At 35.2% G+C, this 23211-nt stretch overlaps 1 protein-coding gene across 3 annotated transcripts in view; it reads left to right on the top strand.

Moving 5' to 3' along the window:
- Window positions 1–23211, top strand: part of klar (klarsicht) — a 351127-nt gene that overhangs the window by 45895 nt on the left and 282021 nt on the right. For 2 of the 3 annotated variants that reach the window (XM_069505871.1, XM_069505870.1), the window contains exon 1: window positions 6265–6692. The exons of the other annotated variant lie outside the window; for it this stretch is intronic. The gene's annotated coding sequence lies outside the window, so the exon portion shown is untranslated. Of the gene's footprint in view, window positions 1–6264; window positions 6693–23211 lie in introns of those variants that run through there. 3 annotated transcript variants of the gene reach the window in all.

The following is a 23211-nucleotide window of genomic DNA, read 5'->3' as shown; positions in this document are numbered from 1 at the left end:
AGATAGTTTTAGTGGGTAGAAAGCCCCTTAGGAAGATTTCTCTCCCGTCAGCAAAACAGAATTTAACGAGCTTAATTTAGATAAATCAGTATGGTGTAACATCTCAAGCTTTTACGCTAGTACATATATACAAGAAAAGTAAGTTAGCAATACGCACCACCACCGCACACCTCACAAATCAAAATCAAATCAAAAAACTCACTCTACGCATATTTTACTCCAACACTGGAGCATCTTAGGGAGTAGGGAGACATTCTACTGATTCTGAGCACAACTAAATTTAAGAGTATTCGCATCCTCTTCTTACTAATGTAATCTGAAAAGGACAGACACAGTTTGGCAGTTTTAAATTTAATTTTGAGCTGTCAAATCCCGTGACTTTAGTTGCCAGTCGCAAGCCTATTGTTTAAATTTGTAGAACGCACTAAAATTTAGAGTCTTTTAATGTAAAAATCATGTTCTATCCTTTTTTAGAAATATTAAAAAGATAAGATGCAGCCACTCTAAATTTAGTTTAGAGAATGACAACAGAACCGGCGCCTTGACTCTACTATGCACAATTCCGACATTTTCAAATAGGGTATAGTCGATATTTTATTGGCATTAGCTAGAGAATAAGAATGTTGAAGAGTTCCATCAAATTCCTATATACGGAAGCGTTTATGCTGCTCACGTGAGTTGTTTAACGGTTTGGAACATCACGATACAGCTATTTGTTGCCGTTCAGCCATTATTTTGATCTTGGGTTAGTTACCTTAGCTATCCGCACGTCTTCAATTGGCCAACCTTTGTCGTTGTCGATTTTACGATGTGAAAGAGTAGTAGAAGGTAGTCGACTATACGTTTTAGATTATCAATCAACCTAATTTCTTCCGTATTTCTAACTTGAATATATTATATGAATAGAGGTATTCATCTCAATCCCTCAATGTTCAATGTGTGGACTAAAGTTTACTGTAGGGAGCCGCTGGCGTAAATTTACTTACTCTTTTGGCAACAAACAGTACAAAAATTAAAAAGACTATTAGCAAAATTCCAACCAGAAGAGTCTTCAAGTTTATGATTGTACGGTATACCTACATCTGCTTTGGAAGCTCCTTTGAAATTCATTAGACGCATAGTAATGTTATTCACTGTCCCTATATAATTAACGATGGGCCTTAGGATGCAACAGCAGACAGTCGTTAAGTTGTAAATTCATGACTTACATGTACAAGTATCTTGATTCTCGGTGCAGTGTAGTAATTATAGGAGTCCGTCGTTCATTGCGACGAGTACATGCCTGGTGTCGCCCAAGGGCGTGTGATGCCTGAGTACCTGATTACTAGCATCAAATTTAGTTTTTGTGCATAAAAAATTTCTAATGACACAAATGTGGTCTCAAATAAGATATCTTGTTATCATTGTCAGTAACTTTCATTGTAAGTTTTCTAGTAAGTAGAAAAATGGTTGTAAATAAATCTGCTTACAGGCTGAACTCAATGTAGTGCTAGGCTGTATTAGCAGACAACATTATGATAACTAAAACATAGCACTAATTTTAGACGTGTAGATTTGGCTTAGTACCTAGAGATTTGTGTACAACCAAATGAGCCCTATTAAAAGTTGCATGTATAAGTCCCACAAATTGCTAAAGCGCGTGGCCACCATTTTAGTAACGTCAGCACTAGACTGAAGTTTCGAGCTGATGGTACATTTTTATTTTGGCTGACGTCAAAATGACGTCATGACGATGTTAATGAGACCTGAGCGCAATAGCAATTTGCGGGACTTGTTACGTTAGTTATCTAAAAACTTGGCCCATTAATGGCTCTGAAAATGCTCTGAAAAGTACTTGTCCGTAGAAGTATTGAGACGAAGCTGGCAAGAAACTCAGTAGTTACGAAAAGAGTTTATGAGTGCTACAGACATTAGATGAATATTTGTTATTAGTGATAACAAGTGCATCATTATCCTATTTCCCGTCGATCGAATCAAGTTGTCGATTACAATTGGTATTTGGGTTTCAGTTTAATTGGGCGAGTCACTCTTTGTAATTGCCGATATTCCCATCACAGTTGATGATTCAATTCATTTTGTTCAGACTCAGTTATATTGTACACTCCTGAGTCTTAGGGCCTGGGCAGACGATGGATTATTGTCCGTGGAGGACAAAATGTGCCTCATCTTTGACTACGGTGCTTCGCCGTACTATTAGTCCATCTGTGCGTTATGTGATGCAGTCTTTAGTGATCCATTTTTGTCCTCCGCGGACCACGGTCCCACATCTTAGCAAACTATACATTTACTGACCCCGTGTTAATCTTGTGTAGTATGGCCTAGCTATACACTGATTAGTGATTAGGTAATCGCCTCGATAGCTCAACGGTTAAAGGAGCGGACTGAAAACCGAAAGGTGGCCGGTTCGAATCCCACCGGTTGCACTATTGTCGTACCTACTCCTAGCAAAAGCTTTACGCTTAGTTGGAGGGGAAAGGGGAATATTAGTCAGCAATTAACTTGGCTAATATTCTTTAAAAAAAAATCTTGTAATAGATACAGAATAGTATCTAGTAGTAGATAAATAGATCACGATTGAACGATACTTTGCCGAAGTACAAACTCTATATATACTTTGCAGTAGGTACCTACTATGTAACACCACAAAGTCTTTAGCACAAAAGCTTTGATCATCAGTTGTGATTGACTGAATTAATGGTGTTCTTGCTGGAAGAGCATTTTAGCCAATTTAAATCCAAAGTTGCGTTTTTCTCTGTAATAGGTAGCCTTGCATTTGACTGCAATCACACCAATATACAATAATGTGATTGTTTCATTTCGAACGTTTCACGTTTCTTTTTTGTCTTCATTGAATGGGAATCGTTGGTTCTCTATAATTTCAAATTGTCAATGTATTTCTTCGCATCTTCATTTTCCCAGGAATATAACATTTCATCCTAGACTTATTGTTTTATAATAGAGATAAAAGCACTCTAGCCTAACGATTCTCATGGATACAGGAATCCAGTTTCCGCCGCAATAGGGTATTTTACATGCAAACTCCTTAATTAGACTTGTTCTGCGACCGCAACCAGATTACGGTTGGTGTAAATGAAAATCATCAACATAAAGACACAGACGCAAGTAACTGAAACATTCACATCGAACACTTCCGTCTTTTACATGCAAACTCCTTAATCAGACTTGTTCTGCGATCGCAACCAGGTTACAGTTGGGGTAAATCATCAACCTATAGACATAGAGCTAGTGACGGAGACATTCACATTGATTTTGTTATTTCCGATTTCTTTTTTAAGAATTTTCCCTGACGTATTTTGTGATCATCATTCTATACTTATTGACTCCATCTATATATAAAGTATTAAGTAAGTAAGTAAAGTATTGGGCAGCTAATTAGTATATTATTATACTGCAATTTCTGCTACTCCCGAAATAAGATTTATGCCTATCGTATTTTTGTTCCTATTCAAGCTGGCATAAGATTTTATATCAATTATGTATCTGATACAATTATAAACCCATGAGTCGCAGGACTCATGGGTTTATAATTATTTTCAAACTCCTGTTCGTATGATTTTTATATGCCCGTCTCCAGGGTGCAAGCTATCTCTATGCCTAATCTCGCATTTATAAGACGTGTGGCGCCACGTACATATTTGCAAATATTTGAGCACATGATGTATGGCTCTTGAGGATTCAAAACTTTACAAACACATTTGCAAATCTTTGCACTCAAATATGGCATCCGATTAAAATTTAAAAATTAAATTCTGACGATATGTGAATCGGGCTATCTAGCTCTTAGAGTAGCAGTAATATATTCTCTCATAATACGAGCACATTGCAGGTATCCTGGTGTGCGTGACGAATTGGCTGGAATAGAGAATGGACACCACCGATGTTATAATGATAGGTTTATCTGGCGTTGCTTTCAAGAGCTTTAGCGTAAATTACTTGGATATGCATGCTGGATTATTTACAAAAAATACTTGGACCGTACAAAAAATAATATGGTCGATAGGAGTACCTACCTAAGTTATTGCCTTATTCCATAACAAAATCATATAGCTACCTGTGAAGATGATTTTGACAAATATTGATAAAGGGAATTATCGTGACATTGTTGATATCAAGGGTGCCTCAGGAGAGGAATAATATTATTATTCTTTAATTCCAAGTAACGCATGTAATAATTTTTTTGATCGCTGAAGTAAAATCATAGTAGTAAGTTGTTTTTTGTTTCTTTTTTCTGCCCACGTATGCATTGTACCTACTCGTACTATAATTTACATCACACACACATATATACACATTCCTACTTAATATTGTTATTCTAATAGCAAATAGCTAAAATCTGTACGGTTTAAGTAATCGGTGGATCCGGGGGAAGGCTGCGGTGCCCGTAACACAGGTTTTCCTAGTACGGATGCCAAAGCACTCCATCAGGTTTCAACATTTATTGTGTCTACCTTTTCTGTGCATTAGATTTAAGGAGTTTTTTTACTGCGCAACATTTTTCATGTTTGAATAGATATATTAATAATAATTATTATTATCGTGTCGAAACTTAAAGAAGTAAACATTCAAGAACAACAACTTTGTATCTTAATTCCTATAACTAAAGGAGTTTATGCTCAGCTAGTCAAACGGAACGCACTATCACTAACTACTGCATTGAACTATGATAATTTGTATGGAAAATAACTAGTTTGGTATAGACTTTGTATTTAATATTCATTCATTCGTTAATAAATAATTAATTACAGATTAGCTTCATTGAATTTTCAAAGTCCATATAGAAATAAAATCTCTAAGCAGGTACGGATCAAAAAAGCCTTCAATGTATGATTGGATAGGTATTTTAGGAATCTTTAACATTGTGATGAACAAGGTAATAACAGTACGCTGCAGAAAATAATGTACATCGACCTTTAGAAAGAGATAGCTATTTCATAGAGCGTTGTCTCTGTCGATGAGACCGACATAACGTCACATACTGTATGAGTGACTTTCACCGCCTGAATCGAGCGGCTCCCTGTGACTCGTTTGATTCGTCTGTCCACCTAGAGGGGGTCTTCTAACGCTGCGCTTTCAGGTGCGAGGTCGCCATTCCAGTACCTTGGGAATTGGGATCGTATTTTGTAAATATATACTGGCTTTTCGAATTACGAGTGCTCATTGCCACTTGAAATGAAATGAAATAAAATGAAATTAAATTCAAATATGGATCTGACACATAGGTATAATACTTACCTAGTTAAGATATTGGGTTGCCGACGTGGATAAATGTACTTTAACTGAGTTAATCACTTGATACACCCTTGATATCCCACTTGGATACTCCACGTTAATTGGAAAACTTGAATTCTAACATCTATTTCCAATATTGACTTACAGATACCGCTGTTATTTAGTAGCTATTAATTCTGCCTTGGGAGCAGCACTGCTGCAATAGGTCCTCAGTTAATAAACTGCCAGTATTAATAATCTGTTTCAAGATTAAGTTGCATTATAAGGAGGGGCTTTGTAATAGTTTTAAACGATTTTCTATCATCGGATATAATAAGCTGTTAATTGTATAGGTAATGAATTACAAGTAGACAAGAGAGTTTTCTATCTACTTATTTATAGTTTTTAATAAATTTTCCTTTATTAACATCTATATCATCCTAATGTATGTTGTTAATGATGTTATTGCTCTTTCTATTAAATTGAGTAATTGTGTTTTCTATGCTACTATCTAATGACGGTTCTTAATTAATTTTCTCGTTAACATTAATCGTAATATGGAAGTAAATCTGTTAAGATCATTTAAAGTTATTGCTGCTTTTACGTACGCGTTTATGTTTAATAATCGTATTAAACGTGTTCTCTACTGTGCTAATGATGGTTTTCAATCGATTTTCTCTCATTGGATAGATGAATAAATCTTCGGAATCGTGATTAAATAATGTGGTTAATGTTGTTATTGCACTCTCTGCCGCGGTCAATATCAACAGGACTCATGCATCAACCGATTCGATTAAGCATGCGTAATCGTTGCGTATCTATACGATTGCCATTTCTTGAAAGCCTTGCCCATGTGACTGGTCCATGTATGTAACTGTGAGCTTAATCGCAACTTAGTTATCCTGACAATTTAAATAGACATTTACTACAAACCAAGCTACTTTGGAGCGTGGAGGTTTTTCGATTTGTTAGTGTAAAAGTTTGAAGTCCACATCGTTCAGTTAGATGCTTCGCGTCGCATAATCGGGCACCGTGGCGCCTCAGTTTGCTCGCGCAGCCCGCGCAGCTCACTCGTATATTTACCCTCTCGCTTCACGAATAAATAATCGACTTGCCGAAACGAATTTGGAACGTTTTGTGCCGGTAATGTCGGTTTAACTGTCGTTTTTAAACGGCGCGTGTCTGTTTGACGATCCATATTTCGTATTGCGATTCCAAGGAGACTTCACTTTTTAAGTTGTGTCTTAACGTCAGTGAGGAAACGTGTGCAGCTCTTCCTGCCCTGTGGTATTTGCAAGCATAGTGTCTATTCAGTGCAGTGGAATGTGAGCAATGAGTTTGTGGAAGTGCTAAGTTTGCTAAGTTAAACTGATCACATAACAAAGAGTTCTTCTCGTGATTGGGTTTATTCATCTGGAGCACTTATTTCACAGATCGTATGGCCCTCTCTTACTCGTTATATGGTATGTTATGTCTATCAACTTCTTATATTTATTTTTGCAAGATCTCTATTCTTATCGACTAAATTAATAAGACTAACAAAAACTAGCTATATTTTAAATACTAACCAAAATAATAAAATAAGAGAAACCTTCGACGAGGTTCTCAAACAAGATTGCAAGAATTCCAACAAGAAAACAAAGGTTATCGCGTAGGTATTTCGTTATTGTGCTTCAATGGCATCAAGGATGAGCTAAGCTTGCATGAGTGCCAAAATCTCTATTGATTTCAAACGAATCAGCAAATTCAAATATAAAACCTAAGTGTAAAGTAATAACTACTATAAGTCACGACGATTATAAATAAAGTAAGAAAGAAAAAGAAAGTAATATAAAACTATAAATAGTACATAGTAAAACGAAATGATTTGTGTGGTGATGATGACATTGAATTGAAAACGAAAATAATGACTTAACAAAAAAGTAGGCTTGTAAATCATTTAAAAACCGGTGGTCATAAAAAAATCGAAAATATACCTATCAATAATTAAAATAATAAAAAAATATTCGACAGTGCGCAGTTTCGTAGGTACTTGAGAGTAGGTCAGAGCATTTATTAATTGCGAATCGACGGCTTGCAAGTGGGACCGGCATTGTATGCGAAATGTTTAAAAGTGGAACTTGTGATTTCCGTTCACTTTTTAATCTATGTGTACCGCAACTTATCTCCGCTGCGAAGTTTAAACTCATGAGGCCTATATTTGTTTTAATGAAAATCTTTATCTTATCATCGTTCGCATCTAATTTAAATACTTACTTGGTATATAACAAAGACACGATATTATTTCATTATCAACAGTTCCTGAATCTCGATTACTTAGGCGGGCAGTAGCCTTGTAGCATTAAGACAAATATTTTTAATAGATAGATCACGGAACATGTTCTATCTATTAAAAATATATTTGTAAATCGGTCTAATAACCTCAGAGGAAACGGTGTACATACATAAAAAGCACACCGAATTGAAAACTTTCTTCGTTTTGAAGTCAGTTCAAAATGTTTTAAGATTCCTTAACTACACGGGTTTTAGATTATATTTTATTTAAGTATCTTTCAATCGTTTTTCTATTAGTTCTACTAGAAGTCATTTGTGGTTTAAACATGATAGGCACCTGTTTATCGACGTGATACCTATTTACCGCTTTTTATGCTTACGACATTGTTATCGGAAACTATCGAAGTTACATTTTTGCTTATCGTACTATTTCAAATCAATTACCATTACGTAAGTTGTACTTAAAAAAATTTACTAAAGAAAAAAAAGAAACTTTATTAATGAACCTTAATCTGATAATTCATCTATAGATATTTGGTATGAAATAGTTTCCAGTTAATTATATTAATTAGATTTCGATTGCACTTGAAATGAGCAGTGAAAACGTTTTTCTGTTTATAAATAACTTCACGTTTTATCTTTTCGCTCTACTTATTTCACTCTACTTCAATTTCAAAATGCACATTCCATATTTAATTACGTATATTTACTTAACTATTATAATAATAAATGCGTAACTGTCGGCTGTCTGATACTTTTTCACGGCTCAACCAATGATCCCAAATCTTTCAAAACCCCAATATAAAACATCCTAATCTAGGCAGATGAGATTGTCAACACCGGATAGATAAAATTATAACTTGTTTGACTAGGACTTAGAATTTTGATACTTGCAGTACGTATTAACTATTAGGTCAACGACTAATTAAAAAAAAATAGCGGTCAAATGAGCAGGCAGGTCAAGTGATATTAAGTGATTACCGCCGCCATGAACAATTGCAGCACCAGAAGAACCGTCAATACTTTGCGGGCCTTTTAGGAATTTGTTGGTCCTTTCCAATGAAGGAATTTATTTAGAAGAAATTCTCTTCGATGTCTTATCCTTACAGATATACGGTACTACGATAACATTTCCATATGACAAATTAGAGCGGAATCATGTACGCGATTATTTGCCCGCTATTTTCCGCCAGATTTGTCCCTGGCCTGAGAAAGTCCAATTTTTACAACAATAACTAAGTTTATTTTAAAGGTTTACTACCTATCAAGAAAGTAAGGTTTATGAAGGGCTTGTAATCTGAAAAGGTAAACTAAAATTTATCGACATTATAAAGTTCTACCTTGTCAATTATTTCTATCCGCCCTTTGGCCTTTGTCACGAGCGCCGAGCTGTGTAAACTGTAAACCATGGAGTTCAATAGTCCTTAGAGAAGCAAACCTTACATAAGCATCATAAAGCCGCCCTCACCTATTACAAAAACGTAAGCTCAGAAATAATAATGCTTTTAACTAAACATATCGAGGCTAATACGGAAGGTTCTAATAATAAGAATTAGGATTTACACCTGCTGCATTACGGAAGAGTTGTCTCATAGTAAAATGATGAAGGTAGCGATATAATTGACAATCACAATCAAATCAAATCTGGCGTCAGTTCAGCTATGACAAAACGACGACTGATCACCACTCAAGTTAAAGCGATGTCACGAAACAGTACTGACTCTAGGAATATGATAACTCTTCAGTGTAACTATCTTGATCTTTGTTTTGGTTAGGCCACAACTTTCCTTCATACTACTTATAACTAAAATGGTAGTAACATTATTCAGACCACCTTCACTTTGTGGTATAAATTTTACAATTCAAATGGCATTATGATCTATAATATTTGCATTCTATCTCTATGATTCATGGTTCCGAAAGAAAATGCAATATTCGCAATGTATAAGAGCACAATTTGTTTAGTGAGATCGTGAAAGTTTTGATAGCTTCAATAGTATATAAATGCATATTAAAATTTACTGACCTCTCACACTTGTAACTGTTTGTTCACGATCTATTCAATATAATCAGTCATGTATAATTAGTAATAAATCATTTGCTTGATTTGAAATAGAAACATAATCATTAAGAAAACTTTCGGAACCCTCGGTATTTAGGCGATTCCACCAAAATAAATGGTTTAAGTTTTCAAGCAAACGTGATAAAGGCGTTTAACAAACTGTCATTTTATATGGACGGTCTATTAATTTCGCAGATTATGGTGTCTTGATTACTAAGTTGAGAACTTACACTATTTAGGGGTTCAGTAGACATCTAAATTCTAAATATGTTTAATGCCACAAAGTTTTACGTCGTATCAGCATTTACAACGCCATTAGTAGATTCTAAACTCACTCCGATGTTTATGGAAGTGTAAGGATGGGGAGATTTAAATTTATGTTAATAATTAGCTTGAAAGGCTGACCTGAGCAGACTGTTTGTCGACCTCCCCGCGCTTGTCAGTTATCTACATCCGTACCTTGAACTTCACGAACTCTGTGAGCTTTCGTGATTTGTGTCGTAGATTTGACAAGTTCTCTTCATGCTGTAAATTCAACACAAACAAGCAACTCATCATTTGTCACACATAATATTATATTGATATTCAAATTGCTATAAATGTTTTAAACTTGGTAGTGCTCAGACTCAGTAAATGCCTGTGTTTAGGTGTTATTATCATATTAATAGCATTATGTATTCATGCTTATATTATAAATATAGTTAATTTAATTTGTGAATAAATATAAACTTTAATATTCTTCTATCCAAGATACATAAATTGAGCTGATATAAGTATTTCTGTGATGTTGTGTTTGCTCATTAAATAAAGCTCTATCGTAATATGTTGTTTATTAAAAATATAATAATAGTTATTTTATATTGGTATTTAGATTTAGATATATTATATTTCTATTTTAGCCTAGTGGTTAAGACGTCCGCCTCCTCCTCGGAAGGTCGGGTGTTCGATACCTCGAACTTTTCGGACTCATGTGCCGTAAAGGGAAACATCGCAAGGAAATCTGCATGCCTTAGAGTTCTGCATAATGTTCTCAAAGTTGTGTTAAGTCTGCCAATTCGTACTTGGCCAGTGCGGTAGACTATGGCCAAACACTTCTCATTCTGAAAGGAGACCCATACTCAGTAGTGAGCCGACAATGGGTTGCTAATGATGATGTGATAATTTCTGTCAATATTGTTATTAGTCGATAACAAGTTCTAAAGATTAACAAACGTGAAAGGTTCATCTAATTGTAGTTTATTTATCGACCCCCCACGTTTGTCGGTTATTTGTATCCGCACCTTGACCCTTCGTCACGAACTGAGTAAAGGATCGTGATCTGTCTTAGGTTTGACAACAACTTTCTTTTGTACTACAAGTTACAACTGAATGGCATTGAGGTTATTTAAAATACTCTTATTTGTCAGGATCTATCTAGGATCTAGAATCTAATAAGAATGAAATGCTTTTTGTTAGTAAGCGTATCACTTGAGAACGGCAGATTTAGCATTTTTGTTTGAAATGTTTGTAATTGACCGAATAATATGACCGTTTTTATGAAAAGAACAATTAGACACGTTTCCTGAAAATTTTTCAAATACGGGAAAAACTGAATATCCGTTTTTCTATGGAACTTCTGAAGATGCAATAATGCAACTCACGATGGATATGCATAATTCTTTTTTTTGTATTGATTATAGTCATGGAAAAGTTATTAAATATAAATTAATAATTAACTAAGACTGTAAACTTATACAAACTTGAAAACTTTACCAGTGTTTTCATAATTAACTACCTACTTTCCCAGACCGAGACAATGAATTTTAATTGTTTCCTGTAGACCTCAGTGAGAAAACAATTTATACTAATGTAAATATTATTATAGTTAAGTAATAATTCAATTTCAGATAAACATTATTAGACCAAAAAGTATAACGTAGTAATATTATTAACGATTGATTTAGTGATTCAAATGAACATGGAACACGAATAAGGAAATAAGTGAATTCATATTGCAAAATTAATAATATTATATTGTGTAATAAAATAGAACAAACTTAAAACCTACACTTGTAGGTAACTACTGCAAAAAAAAAACTTTGCTTGTGTAATCGAATATTTGCAATCCCGCAAAACGTGGTGTGGAATGTGTATCGATCTAGGACATAGAATATCTTAATGTCCACTATACAATTAAATTCTTGAAAGTATTTTATCAGAACATTGATTCGCAAAATAGTTACGTTTATCAATCACTGACGAAACCTGATGATAATCTTATAAATCTAAGAATAGAATTTCATTACTGCTAAGAAGTCGTTAGCTAATTGATCGACACAAAATTACAGGTTAAATAAATAAACCAAACAGCGTGGACTAGTTCGTCGTAACAATTCTTAGAGCGAGACGAAAGATTTTTCATACTAATTACTTTATTAACCTGACTTGCGTAATGCAGGATGCCGCGTCTAACAAAGCAAACTTCCACTTCCCTGAATATCGTCATTTGTTTTCATTTTATAATCGCTGCAACAGCTTGGCACTCTGTCTACTGTTGGTGATAAAATTCTAATACACGAGTAATTCCCTCGACTTCCCTCCCTAATCCCTGAATAAAAAGAAAAACTAGTTCATACTTACTTATTTGATTGATTTCAAAATAGGCTTGCGCTTGATGAGGTCTAGATTCAATCGTACTCGCCTAGGAGGTACCTATTTATTCTTGCCTTGAAAGTACAACTATACGGGCCAGATATATTAAATAATGTCCCACATCAATGATCCAATATATTTATCAGTTTAGAGTAAGAAAAGATTCCCAAGTCTTTTTTTACTCTGTAAAAAACAATTTTCTAAATTCTTATCATAAAAATTATCTCGATACCGTAGTCATTCTCGTCTTTCAGGGCTTCAGACATCTTGGATATTTTGTGTTAAACATTTTCAAAAACATTAGTTACCTACAAATTTAAATAATAAAATCATTGTGTTTACAATATAACCTTGAAGTTTTACGTTAGCATTTAATTTTTTGAGGCTTCCAGTTGTACTTCCAGTGTCGTGTTCTTTGAATTTGATTTACTAATATAGACTTAACGGAGTTTGATTGCGGTAGTGAATTTAATTAAAATCTAAGTTTCTGAACTTCATAGAAGTTCATGGTCACAACTTTACGTGTTGGACTTATATCTAGCGTTAGATCGGGTGTCATATTCACGTAATCAGATATATATTATGTTTCGGAATAGTGTTGAAATTATTTTTTACTGTTTTTATTTTAGTGCTAGAATTTGTAACAGCGCGATCATTATGGTGTCGTTCATCATCATCATCATGATCAAGCCATGACCGGCTCACTACAGAGCACGGGTCTCCTTTCGGAATGAGAAGGGTTTTGGCCATAGTCAACCATGGATTGGTAGACTTCACACATCTTTGAGAACATTATGGAGAACTATCAGGCACGAAATCACTTAGACCGAAAATAGTCCAGAAAAAATGTATAGTTATTACAATCAGTAAATGAATCTGATGGACGTTTGCAGACTATAGCCTAAACTTCTCATTTTGAGAGGAAACTCGTTCTCATTAGTGGGCCGACGGTGGGTTCATGATAATGATGAAGTGATTTCGTTCGATGATTTGGACAAAACCTTTTATTGCTTTACTGGCAAAGCCAATTAAGTAAACATTGTAAGGCAAAAGTAGAAACTTAGTTAACGCTTTCAAACTTAATGTTTCATTCATATTTGTAATAAAATCTGCATCGATAACCGTAATGCTATCATCAATAAGAAATAGAAAGAGGTTTTTTTAATGTTTAGTAATCATAAAAATGTTCCTCATATGCTATGGTTTGGAACACTCTTTCACCGTGTGTTTTCTACAATCTGGGTATCTCTAAAACGAGAGTTTAAAACGACATCTAGGTAAACGCGTTCCATCTTAAGCCACATTATCACTTTCCATCCCATTATGTGTGATTGTGGTCAAGCGTGTACCTATAGTGAATTAAAAAAATCAAATCCATTGACTATTTTCCTTTACAATGCATTTTCGTGAGTCACAAACGGGTCATTAAAATCAGCGACTCAAAAGCGACGCCAGCCGTTGCATGCCGAAAGTTCAATACTCTGGGCCCTTTTCCGGTGTGTGTGAGCTCGGCGCTCGCACTGTGACGCCCGGACGATCGACCGTGTCTATTGGGAATACAAGGATTATGTGTGTTTCCTTACTGGGCAAGTTTCTACTTCTTGAACGTTTTTCGCATTAACCCGAGTATCATCTACGTCTGGTTTTGGATATATCCAGTATGTTTGTTACTAAAGTTTTCATAATACAACTGCAATTTTAGCGGGGTTTTGCATATTTGTCTATAGAAGTAAAGAGATCTTGACTATGAAAAAACCTGATAATTTTTTTAACAATTTAAGACCAGAATGCTTGTTTTAAAATGCATACATTTACATATTATTTTTAGTATCTAAGTGTAAAATGCTGGAAAGGGAAATTACAAATAGACGTTGTGGGTAGTTTAGAAAATAGCTCATGGGAATAAAACAGTCATAGATTGTTTTCTTGACTAGCTATTTGTTACGTCAAAGGCGTAACGGTAATAAGGTCTAAGAATAAGGTTAGTAGTTAAAAATAATAAAACATTATTTTATTAATGTCTTCCGCAATTACTTCTTCCTAATAAGCTAGAATTCCTAGATATAATCAAGACATGGTGTGAAAATTTAATTGAGAGCAAACGGATGACACTCACTTTAAATACCTACCTACTGGATGTATATAAAATTTTACCTATATTTATATATAAGAAGAAACTAAATGATTGACAGGTTATCAAAGTACAGCTCACTAGATACTAGAAATTTTAAATTTTGCATATATTCGTCTTTAAAACAGCCTCAGTCCCCACTGAGAAACGATTTTGAAAACTCCAGTGGGTTCAAGACTAAAGCCACGCAAAAACATCTTTTGTTCCAATTATATAATATGTCATCTCGTTGGGAAGAGCTGGTTGGTACTATTAATGTTGTCCTATGGGCTAAAATAACATCTTAGTTCTGCTAAAACGTCCTCCCTTTTCTGGTCTTCCACCCCGGAACCAGATTGCGAAAAAAGGCCGAATTTGATGCCACCGCAGTTCGTTCACCCCGTTCTGTTACAGCGTTATTATTTGATAAACGTATCTACGAATACTCTGCCGGATCTACAACGCCACCTTCCATGTTTATAAATATAGTACTTATTAAGAATTATTATAAGTACGCACTACCATATAAGTAGTGCAGCGGATGCGCGTCAGTGTCGATTGCAATAACTATAACTGATTCATCAGTATGAATGGTCTTTATATTGATGTATCCGGTTTTAAGATTTTCATAAAACTTATATAAAAATCATGACTTCCTGACTGCATTTGAAGAGACGTGGTATCAAAAGCTTTGGTGACCCAGTGGCAGTCAAAAATACCGTTTTAACGGTTATACTGCTGGGAAAATGAATTCTACATGAGCGTTATGTAATTCTTAATAAACTGTATTATATTTTTTGTCACTTGAATTATACATGACAATGTATCATCTTTTGGCATGAGTTCTTCTCTCTCTGTTGTGCGTGGTCTGAAGGCATGAGTATGGGGCGTTTCATTTTACCATGTTTTATGTATGTGAAGGTATATTAGGGCTAGATTTCTTAGTAGGTATGTAAATATAGTCGACTCGTGATCACTAAGATACCGCTTACCATTGATACTTGATACCATACTGATTTAATTACTTATCACTACTACCGGAACGCCAGCCTGTCCGCACATGATTTGTGTGTGTGTGACGATAGGCGTTGGCGGAAGAAGTGAGTGTCACTTCTTTACAAAGTAACATTTAGTATTCTGTGCCAATAGCGCGCTGAATTTCACTCAAAAAGGGAATTATTGACCATGATGAATATGGCTGTTACTATCTTCACAACCTAAGAATTGTTTTGTTTTTAATTTCCCATTTAAGTAAATTATTGGTAATGTCCATCCTCTCTACCTTCCACTGAGTTCTCGTACGCATCCTGACCTCTGTCATTAAATCCAACAGTGCCTCTTACACAGTAGTTATTTTAATAGTCAATACTTTAACCTGCAGTCTGTGCAATTACAGAATCACCGATCATTCCAAGATAATGATTGGCCGGGTCAATATAGGCAGGTCGGCCACTTTCATTCGTGACTTATGGCTGCGCGGGTGAGCATTGTTACTGGTTAGGCGACGTAATTTCCTTAAAGTAATTACTCGTTGCTTCCTAGTAATCACTTGTAAATATAGAGCCCGATGCGAGATTTATTTAAGATTGCATAGCACTGGGTTGCATTGTTTTAAAAGGTATTCATTTAGTTGCCTCTTCATCATCTGCAACTTAAAAAAATAGAAATAGCAAGCATATGGGCTGGCGGGTCACTTGATGTTAAGTGATTACCGCCGCCCATGAACATGAAAAACTGCCGATGCGTTGCCGACCTTTCAGGAATTTGTTGGTCCGCCCCTTGAATAACCCCATGTTGTAATCTAGTGGGAACACCGCCGATGGTAGTTGGTTCCAGAGTTTGCACGTGCGTGGTAAGAAGGATCTGGCACAACGGACGGTCGAAGTGCACCAGACACCCAGGGTGAATACGCGATGGCGCGCGGTGCGATTGTATAAAAGGGAGGGTGAATCGTGGTCAAAAAGCTCTTCAGAGCGCTCCCCATTATAAGCTTTAGCTATGTTCATAGTAGGAGTATTTTTATTTGGATCATATTTGTCTAAATTATTTAATGAAATCTTAATCTTGTCTCTATAAGAGTTTCATCGATGTCTTCTCTCCGAAATTCTACAATCAACATGCAATTCTTATTCTCTTTAGTTTACTTGTCGTTATTTAATTAGCACTGGAAGTGCTGTGAAAATAATGTTTTAGTGCCCACTTTTAATCGTGTTGTAAAGTCTTTGCTTTATATTTTGCTTCCTTCATATTATAACAGCATTGACGAATGGCCGACGTTTTGACGTTTTTTAGGTATCCGTTAAAATGTAGATTGTACTTTTTATTTACCTTCACTCTTACCGGCGTTAAAAATTTACTTATGCAATACATAACAACATCGTAGGAGTAATTGCTGTCTATTACATTAAAATCCTATTCAACATTGGAAATTGATTCAATAGTACCTACTGCACTTTCATTTTTTTATCATAGTTACCATTTATTAATTACATTTTTACTATCATAAAATAATATGATATCCCCAAAGTTACCTATTTACAATTTGCATTAATTTAGAGTTAAATACGCGTCTAATATTTATTCACTTCTCATTTTTCAACTGAAGTTAAATTGTTACATAGTTAAAGTAATTTTATCGAGTTTATTCTATTTCATTATTAATTACTTAACTTTATGTAATTAGAAGGTAATAGATTGTAACTTGTGTTTCGGAGAATTTCTAGTTATGATATGCAGGTAGGGTGTCAAACGATTGGTAGTGGTTTATATTCTATATTACGCGACAGGTCGAGATGACAATCGGGGAGGGATCGCACCACACAGCCCCCGCGCTAACCCGGTGCAGACGAGCGCGGGTGACGTGCGGGTGTGTGGGGTGTCCCCCCGCCTCATACCCCCATTGCCATTTCAACCTGTCGCGGACTATACTTTAGTTACGCTCTTTCCATATCAACTATGTTCAAGAAAGCCTTCACAAGTTACTTCGTAATCTTAATCACTAACCGTTAACACGTTTTGTTAAAATGTCAAGCTTATCGATTGAATATGTCGGGATAAAGAGGCTGCTTTCATAAAGATGATGATGATAATGATCGGAATAAGTCAGGACTACAACATATTAGATTAACCGAGCCTACGTGGGCGTTATAATAATCTCGCATACTAGGTACTAGGGACATCACAAACTACCCTCAAAAATAACTATAGCAATCACGTTTGCCTAATGCAAATTCGAACAATACAAGAGGACTTACCAAATAAACAGCTAGTCAACACACATTATCCAGTCACTCACACAATCACATCATTTTTCACAACTTTCAAACCTTTCTAGTGTTGATAACCAAAAGACCACGTCTTACTACGCTGCGAGCCAACCAAGAAGTGAGTCTTGAGTCAGTCTGATCAAATTAACAGACCACGTCATGATTTCTGTAAAAGCGCGCCGGAAAATACAATTTTGTGTTTTTGCCACTAGGTGGCGCATTTCCGTTTTGTTTATTGTGCATCCTGTTATAATTTTAAAGACGGCTCTGCCGTCAAATACATGTTTTTTATTTATCTGTATTTTTGTACCTCTATGCCTAATATTTTTTTAAAGCTGGAATTTCTAGTTGTATCAAATTTTAGCCTGCTCTTTCACACTGTTCAAGATTTTATTAACCATATACCAACTGTATATCAACATCAAACAATACCATTGCGTCAGAATCGTATACCTACTATATGCACTACAAAGGATTACCGGGAAATAAAGGTAATACTTAGATGACTCAGGGTATAAGTGAAGAGGGTGCATAATTCGATGCATTTCGATCAACTCAATTGAAACTTGGAAGTATATTTGCCTGTAAATGGAAAATATATAGATCAACTTAAAATAATCCAATACCAAGATATTGAGGTAATTCGTTAGGTAGTTAGGTTAATAAATTGTTTAATAATAATATTGACTCGTTAAAGGTAGAGTTGAAATAAGTTGATTACTCTTCAATAAATATGTGCTTGGTCGACAAGCACTTTTCCAACAACAAACAAGTATTCAATGTCAATATCACGGTAAAATGCGGTAAAAGCAAAGAAAAACGTGTCACTACACGTGCCACTTAAAGTTCCGTATGCTAATTAGTTTTTACCGGTTAATCTCTCCGAAAGTGCGAGATATCTAATTGACCAGTTTACAAATACTTATATCTGCAGGTAAAAGTATTCGTCATTGGTTTAGAAAATATTTTCTGTGAGGTTTCGTACCAATTCCCAAGTAAATTGGTCAATACGTGAACGGACACGCATTAAAGTTCATCATCAGTAACCCATCGCTGGCCCACTACTGGGTTAAGGTAGACGTGTTTTGGCCATAGTCCATCCGCTGGCCAATTGCGGAGGGATTGCCAGACTTTACACATTTTGAGAACATTATGGAGACCTCTCAGGCATGCTCCTCACGATTTTTCCTTAACCATTACACGATTACGAACTTCCGTCATCCGAGTTCTATCCGTCATCCGTGAGAATACCAGCGATTATCTACGACATATGTCATAAGCTCCCATACAAAACTCACGGACTCGGATCGGATGAGTGCGTAACCGCCGTTAAAGCAGATATTTAATTACATTAAAGTTAGGTATATTAAAACATCTTCGTTAAAATTAACGGTGTTAATTAGATATTGAATATCAATATAACGACCGTATTATTGACCGTATCTATATATTGACTGTATCATCCACAAATCAGAAACAGTATTGAGTGACTGAAAACAGAACTGTGTTAAAATCCAGTTTATGAAAAACTAGACAACTCTTGAGCCACGTAAACAGAAATAATACATGTAACATGTTAAACAGCTTCAGAACTAATGCCATTTTCAGCTTATCTCCAAATGTGTGAAACCTCTAACGTCTCTAATTAGGAATGTCATTGTTTGGAAGTTACATTAGGCGGAATGACTTCGTTAGAACACCAACGCATTTGGTATGTTGTACCGCTATTTTGAATTAATTGTATTATTTTTCACATAATTTTAAAGAGATCCCGTATTTTGCGCATACTATGTTAAGCGGTCGTCACATTCTCTAAACCATAAAAGGAAGATTTGCTTGAATTTCGTGTTGACTAATTCAAGAGTCCAATTATCCTTATGAATGAGTTTTAATCTTGTCTTTTATTTTACTACCTACCGAAATTAATAATTATCAAGCCATCTGTAATTTATAACTTAGCAAAGTTGTTATTTGTCAATTACGACACCATACAATTTTCGTCAAATAATAACGTTGCTAAGTAATTTATCGAGGTATTAGGTATTACAGTTAGATTCGCCCGTTATACAATAAAAAATTGCTTTGAGTAATAGCTGATCCCACAGAAACATTTATTTGAAAATATTTAATGAATGAAGAACGATTTGTTATGAGAACCACCCATGCTGAGGGCCACAATATGCTCCACTAATAGGCTCTACCGAAAATCGTATCCAAAATAAAAACAGTTACTCATAGAATCTAAATATATAAAAAGATAACTGACTGACTGGATGGATCGGGCTGAAATTTGGCATGCACATAGCTGTTATGACTTGACATTGGCTATTAAAGGATTTTTGAAAAGTCAACATCTAAAGGGGTAAAATAGGGGGCTGAAATGAGTGCAGTCCACGCAGACTAAATCGCGAGCATAAGCTAGTTTTCTATATGAAAATGCTTGTAAATCCAACCAATTTTGAAGAATAAAGAGTGAAGATACGTAGCAAAGTGTAAAATCGCAGCAAATCGCTGCTATGAATATTTTTCTACCACATATACCTACCTACTTGTATCATGTATGTAACATGTATCTACTTAATTGGATTTGTGAATTGCATTCCTTGAAACAGATTAGTAACAGACTGCAAAAATATGTTCGCAATTAAATAAAAACGGATATAGTTTACAAAGTTGAATGATAGTGGTGGATCTCGATATAGCGATCATTATTATTGATCGCCTATACTGAACTGGTTTGAGTGCGGGTGGAAAGCATGGGAATTTGTATGGCAGGCGAGGGAAACTATTAAGATGCTGTGACAATCTTGTTCGAATGAAACGAGTATTCTTTTTGTAGCCGGTTCCGGTGTTATAAGAATCGACAATACGCATTTGTTTTAGACATTGATGTTTTAGATATTTCAAGTTTGTTATGTTATTTAAAATACTCTTTCTTCTTCTTCTTCTTTTCTTCTCTATGGCTCTCTCTTTCTTCTTGATCTTCTCTGATGCTTCTTTTTTTCTAGATAGCTAATACTTACTTTAAAACTATCGAACTGAAAATATCTCTACCTATTTATTTTGACTTGTACATGCTCTTGTGCATTGTTAGAAATATTCTTTACTAGATGATGCCCGCGACTTCGTCCGCGTGGATTTAGGTTTTTTGAAATCCCGTGGGAACTCTTCAATTTTCCGGGATAAAATAGCATAGCATATGTCCTTCTCCGTTATATAAACTAACTCTTTACCAAATTTCATCCAAATCGGTTGAACGGTTGGGCCGTGAAAAGCTAGCAGACAGACAGACAGACAGACACACTTTCGCATTTATAATATTAGTATGGAAGTATGGATATAGATTGTAGCGACGTGGAGTCTGATCTTGGGCTACGTAATAAGTGCATCAGATGACATACTCGTAGGTATATCTTTATTAAATTTAAGTATGTATTCAGGTAAATTAATTGTTGTTTGTTTTGGTTTAATCGCTAGAGAGCGCTAGAATTTACATCATTCTTTGTTTTGTAACGTTGTTACTTCATATTTTCGTTGTCTTGTCTGGTTCAATCGGTGTGCTTGTCCGGAATCTTCAAAGTTCTTGCTTAAATCAAATTGATTACTAGTACGGAGGGAACCGTAGAGGCGTGATTAAGTTAAGTAAACGTTATTATGTCTCCGTTATAAAAGCACATGATAGCAAGCTTGTTGGTTTATCTAGACTACATCAGTGGTGGCTAAGTGAAAAATAATGGTTTTACGAGCCCCGGCCTGCGATCGCAAGTCACTGATAGTATTACCTTCAAGTGCTTTGCAATTTAAGTAGGATAGTGAAAGAGTATTATAGGCTTGCAATGTTCGACAGATTTGACAGACTTGCTTTTACAAGAAGCGATTACCATCTGACCACCTCAATCGAATGCGATTAAACGGACTGAAATTAACAAATTATTAACGTGGGTTTTGGTCTGATTTTATTCAAAAATAGAATATCAGTAGTTTACAAGTAGATTCTAGCGACATTTTACTAGTGGATATTATTAACTTTTACTTACCTTCATGCAATTTACCTAATAGCGAGCGCAGTTTGGATGGGTTTTTGTACAAAGACTCATTGCGCGTGTTCGTACGAAAAACTATCTAAAATGCGATAGGTCCAATAGCTTAAATAACATTTTAGAATAAAAATCCATCTTCTCTGTATTGATGAAAAATATTATTTTTCTCATGACCGTCTTAACAATTTGATTAATTTTATGATTATTAAATAAGTATTTATTGGAAAATAGCTGGAATCTGGATGGGGGAAACTAAGGATTGGATGTTCATTCATCATCATCATCATCATGATCAACCCATCGCCGGCTCACTACAGAGGACGGGTTCCTCTCAGAGTGAGAAGGGTTTTGGCCATAGTCTACCACGCTGGCCATATGCGGATTGGCAGACTGCACACACCTTTGAGAACATTATGATGTTCATAAGGGAACGCTTAATAGGTACTAAACAGTCGAAATCCACAGCTTGATGTGTAGATGATAAAACGACAAGGTTCTTTAACTTGTTCTTCTATAAAAATGAATCGCTAAATGTGTTGCTGATCGCAAATCTCGAGAACAGCTGAACCGATTTCGCTAATTCTTTTTTCATAATATTCTTTGAAGTACCTACGAGGATGGTTCTTACGGAGAGAAAAATTAAAAAAATGCCTGAAAAAGAATCGACGTGACGCGCGACGGTACGAAGTTCGCCAGCGCAGCTAGTTGTTAATAATTTAGATATTCAAATTTAATAATAAAAAAAAAACAACAATATTATAGCTAGCTTAAGCTTAATCCAAAACTAGCGTGAGTTCAACAGTAGAGAATTGAAAGACCACTAACTTGTTTTGGATTGTATGCAGTATGGTAACGATGTTTCTGAGTTTCATATTCACGTCATCCCAGACAGGTGATTGACGGGCTTGGAGGTCCCGCCGGAGCATGTCATAATGTGACGTCACCTGTCAAACGGTAATCATATTCGTTTTGAGTAAATTGATATCATGTAGTCGGATACTTGTTTCAGGAAGTCGTTTCTAGTTTTACATACATCTATGAAGTTGGTGTGTGCTCTGATTTAATTCTAATACCGCTTCCGAATCACTATGTCTATGTTTTTTAATCTATTTAATGAAACCACATTGAAATGAAAGTTGTACCAATTTTAGTGTTAATATTAATCTAATAAAAAAAATGCGACTCAACTGTGACTCAAAGGAGTAAGTCTCTAAGAAAATAATATGCTTAAATTAAAAAGATAGATGTAATGCCTGCAAGAGATTAATTTTAAAATCTTGGACATTAATTCAATAAGTACCCATATTATAAATGCGAAAGTGTGTTTGTTTATTGGTTTGTCCTTCAATCACGTAGCAACAGATTGGCGTGATTTTTTGCATGGGTATAGTTGAAGACCTGGAGAGTGACATAGGCCACTTTTTATCCCGAAAAATCAAAGATTTATTATGGGATTTTTAAAAACCTAAATCCACGCAGACGATTTCGCGGGAATTAACTAGTAAGTAATATTTATGAAATTTAAATTATGACGACGGATTAATATAATTTTTTTTTTCAGGTAAGGCTTGGAGTTGGTCATCTTTAAACGTTACAAAG

This window comes from Maniola hyperantus, chromosome 21, assembly GCF_902806685.2.
Source record: "Maniola hyperantus chromosome 21, iAphHyp1.2, whole genome shotgun sequence".
Lineage (NCBI taxonomy): Eukaryota > Metazoa > Arthropoda > Insecta > Lepidoptera > Nymphalidae > Maniola > Maniola hyperantus.
The sequence above is the reverse complement of the archived record's forward strand: the minus strand, read 5'-3'. Positions and strand labels throughout refer to the sequence as shown.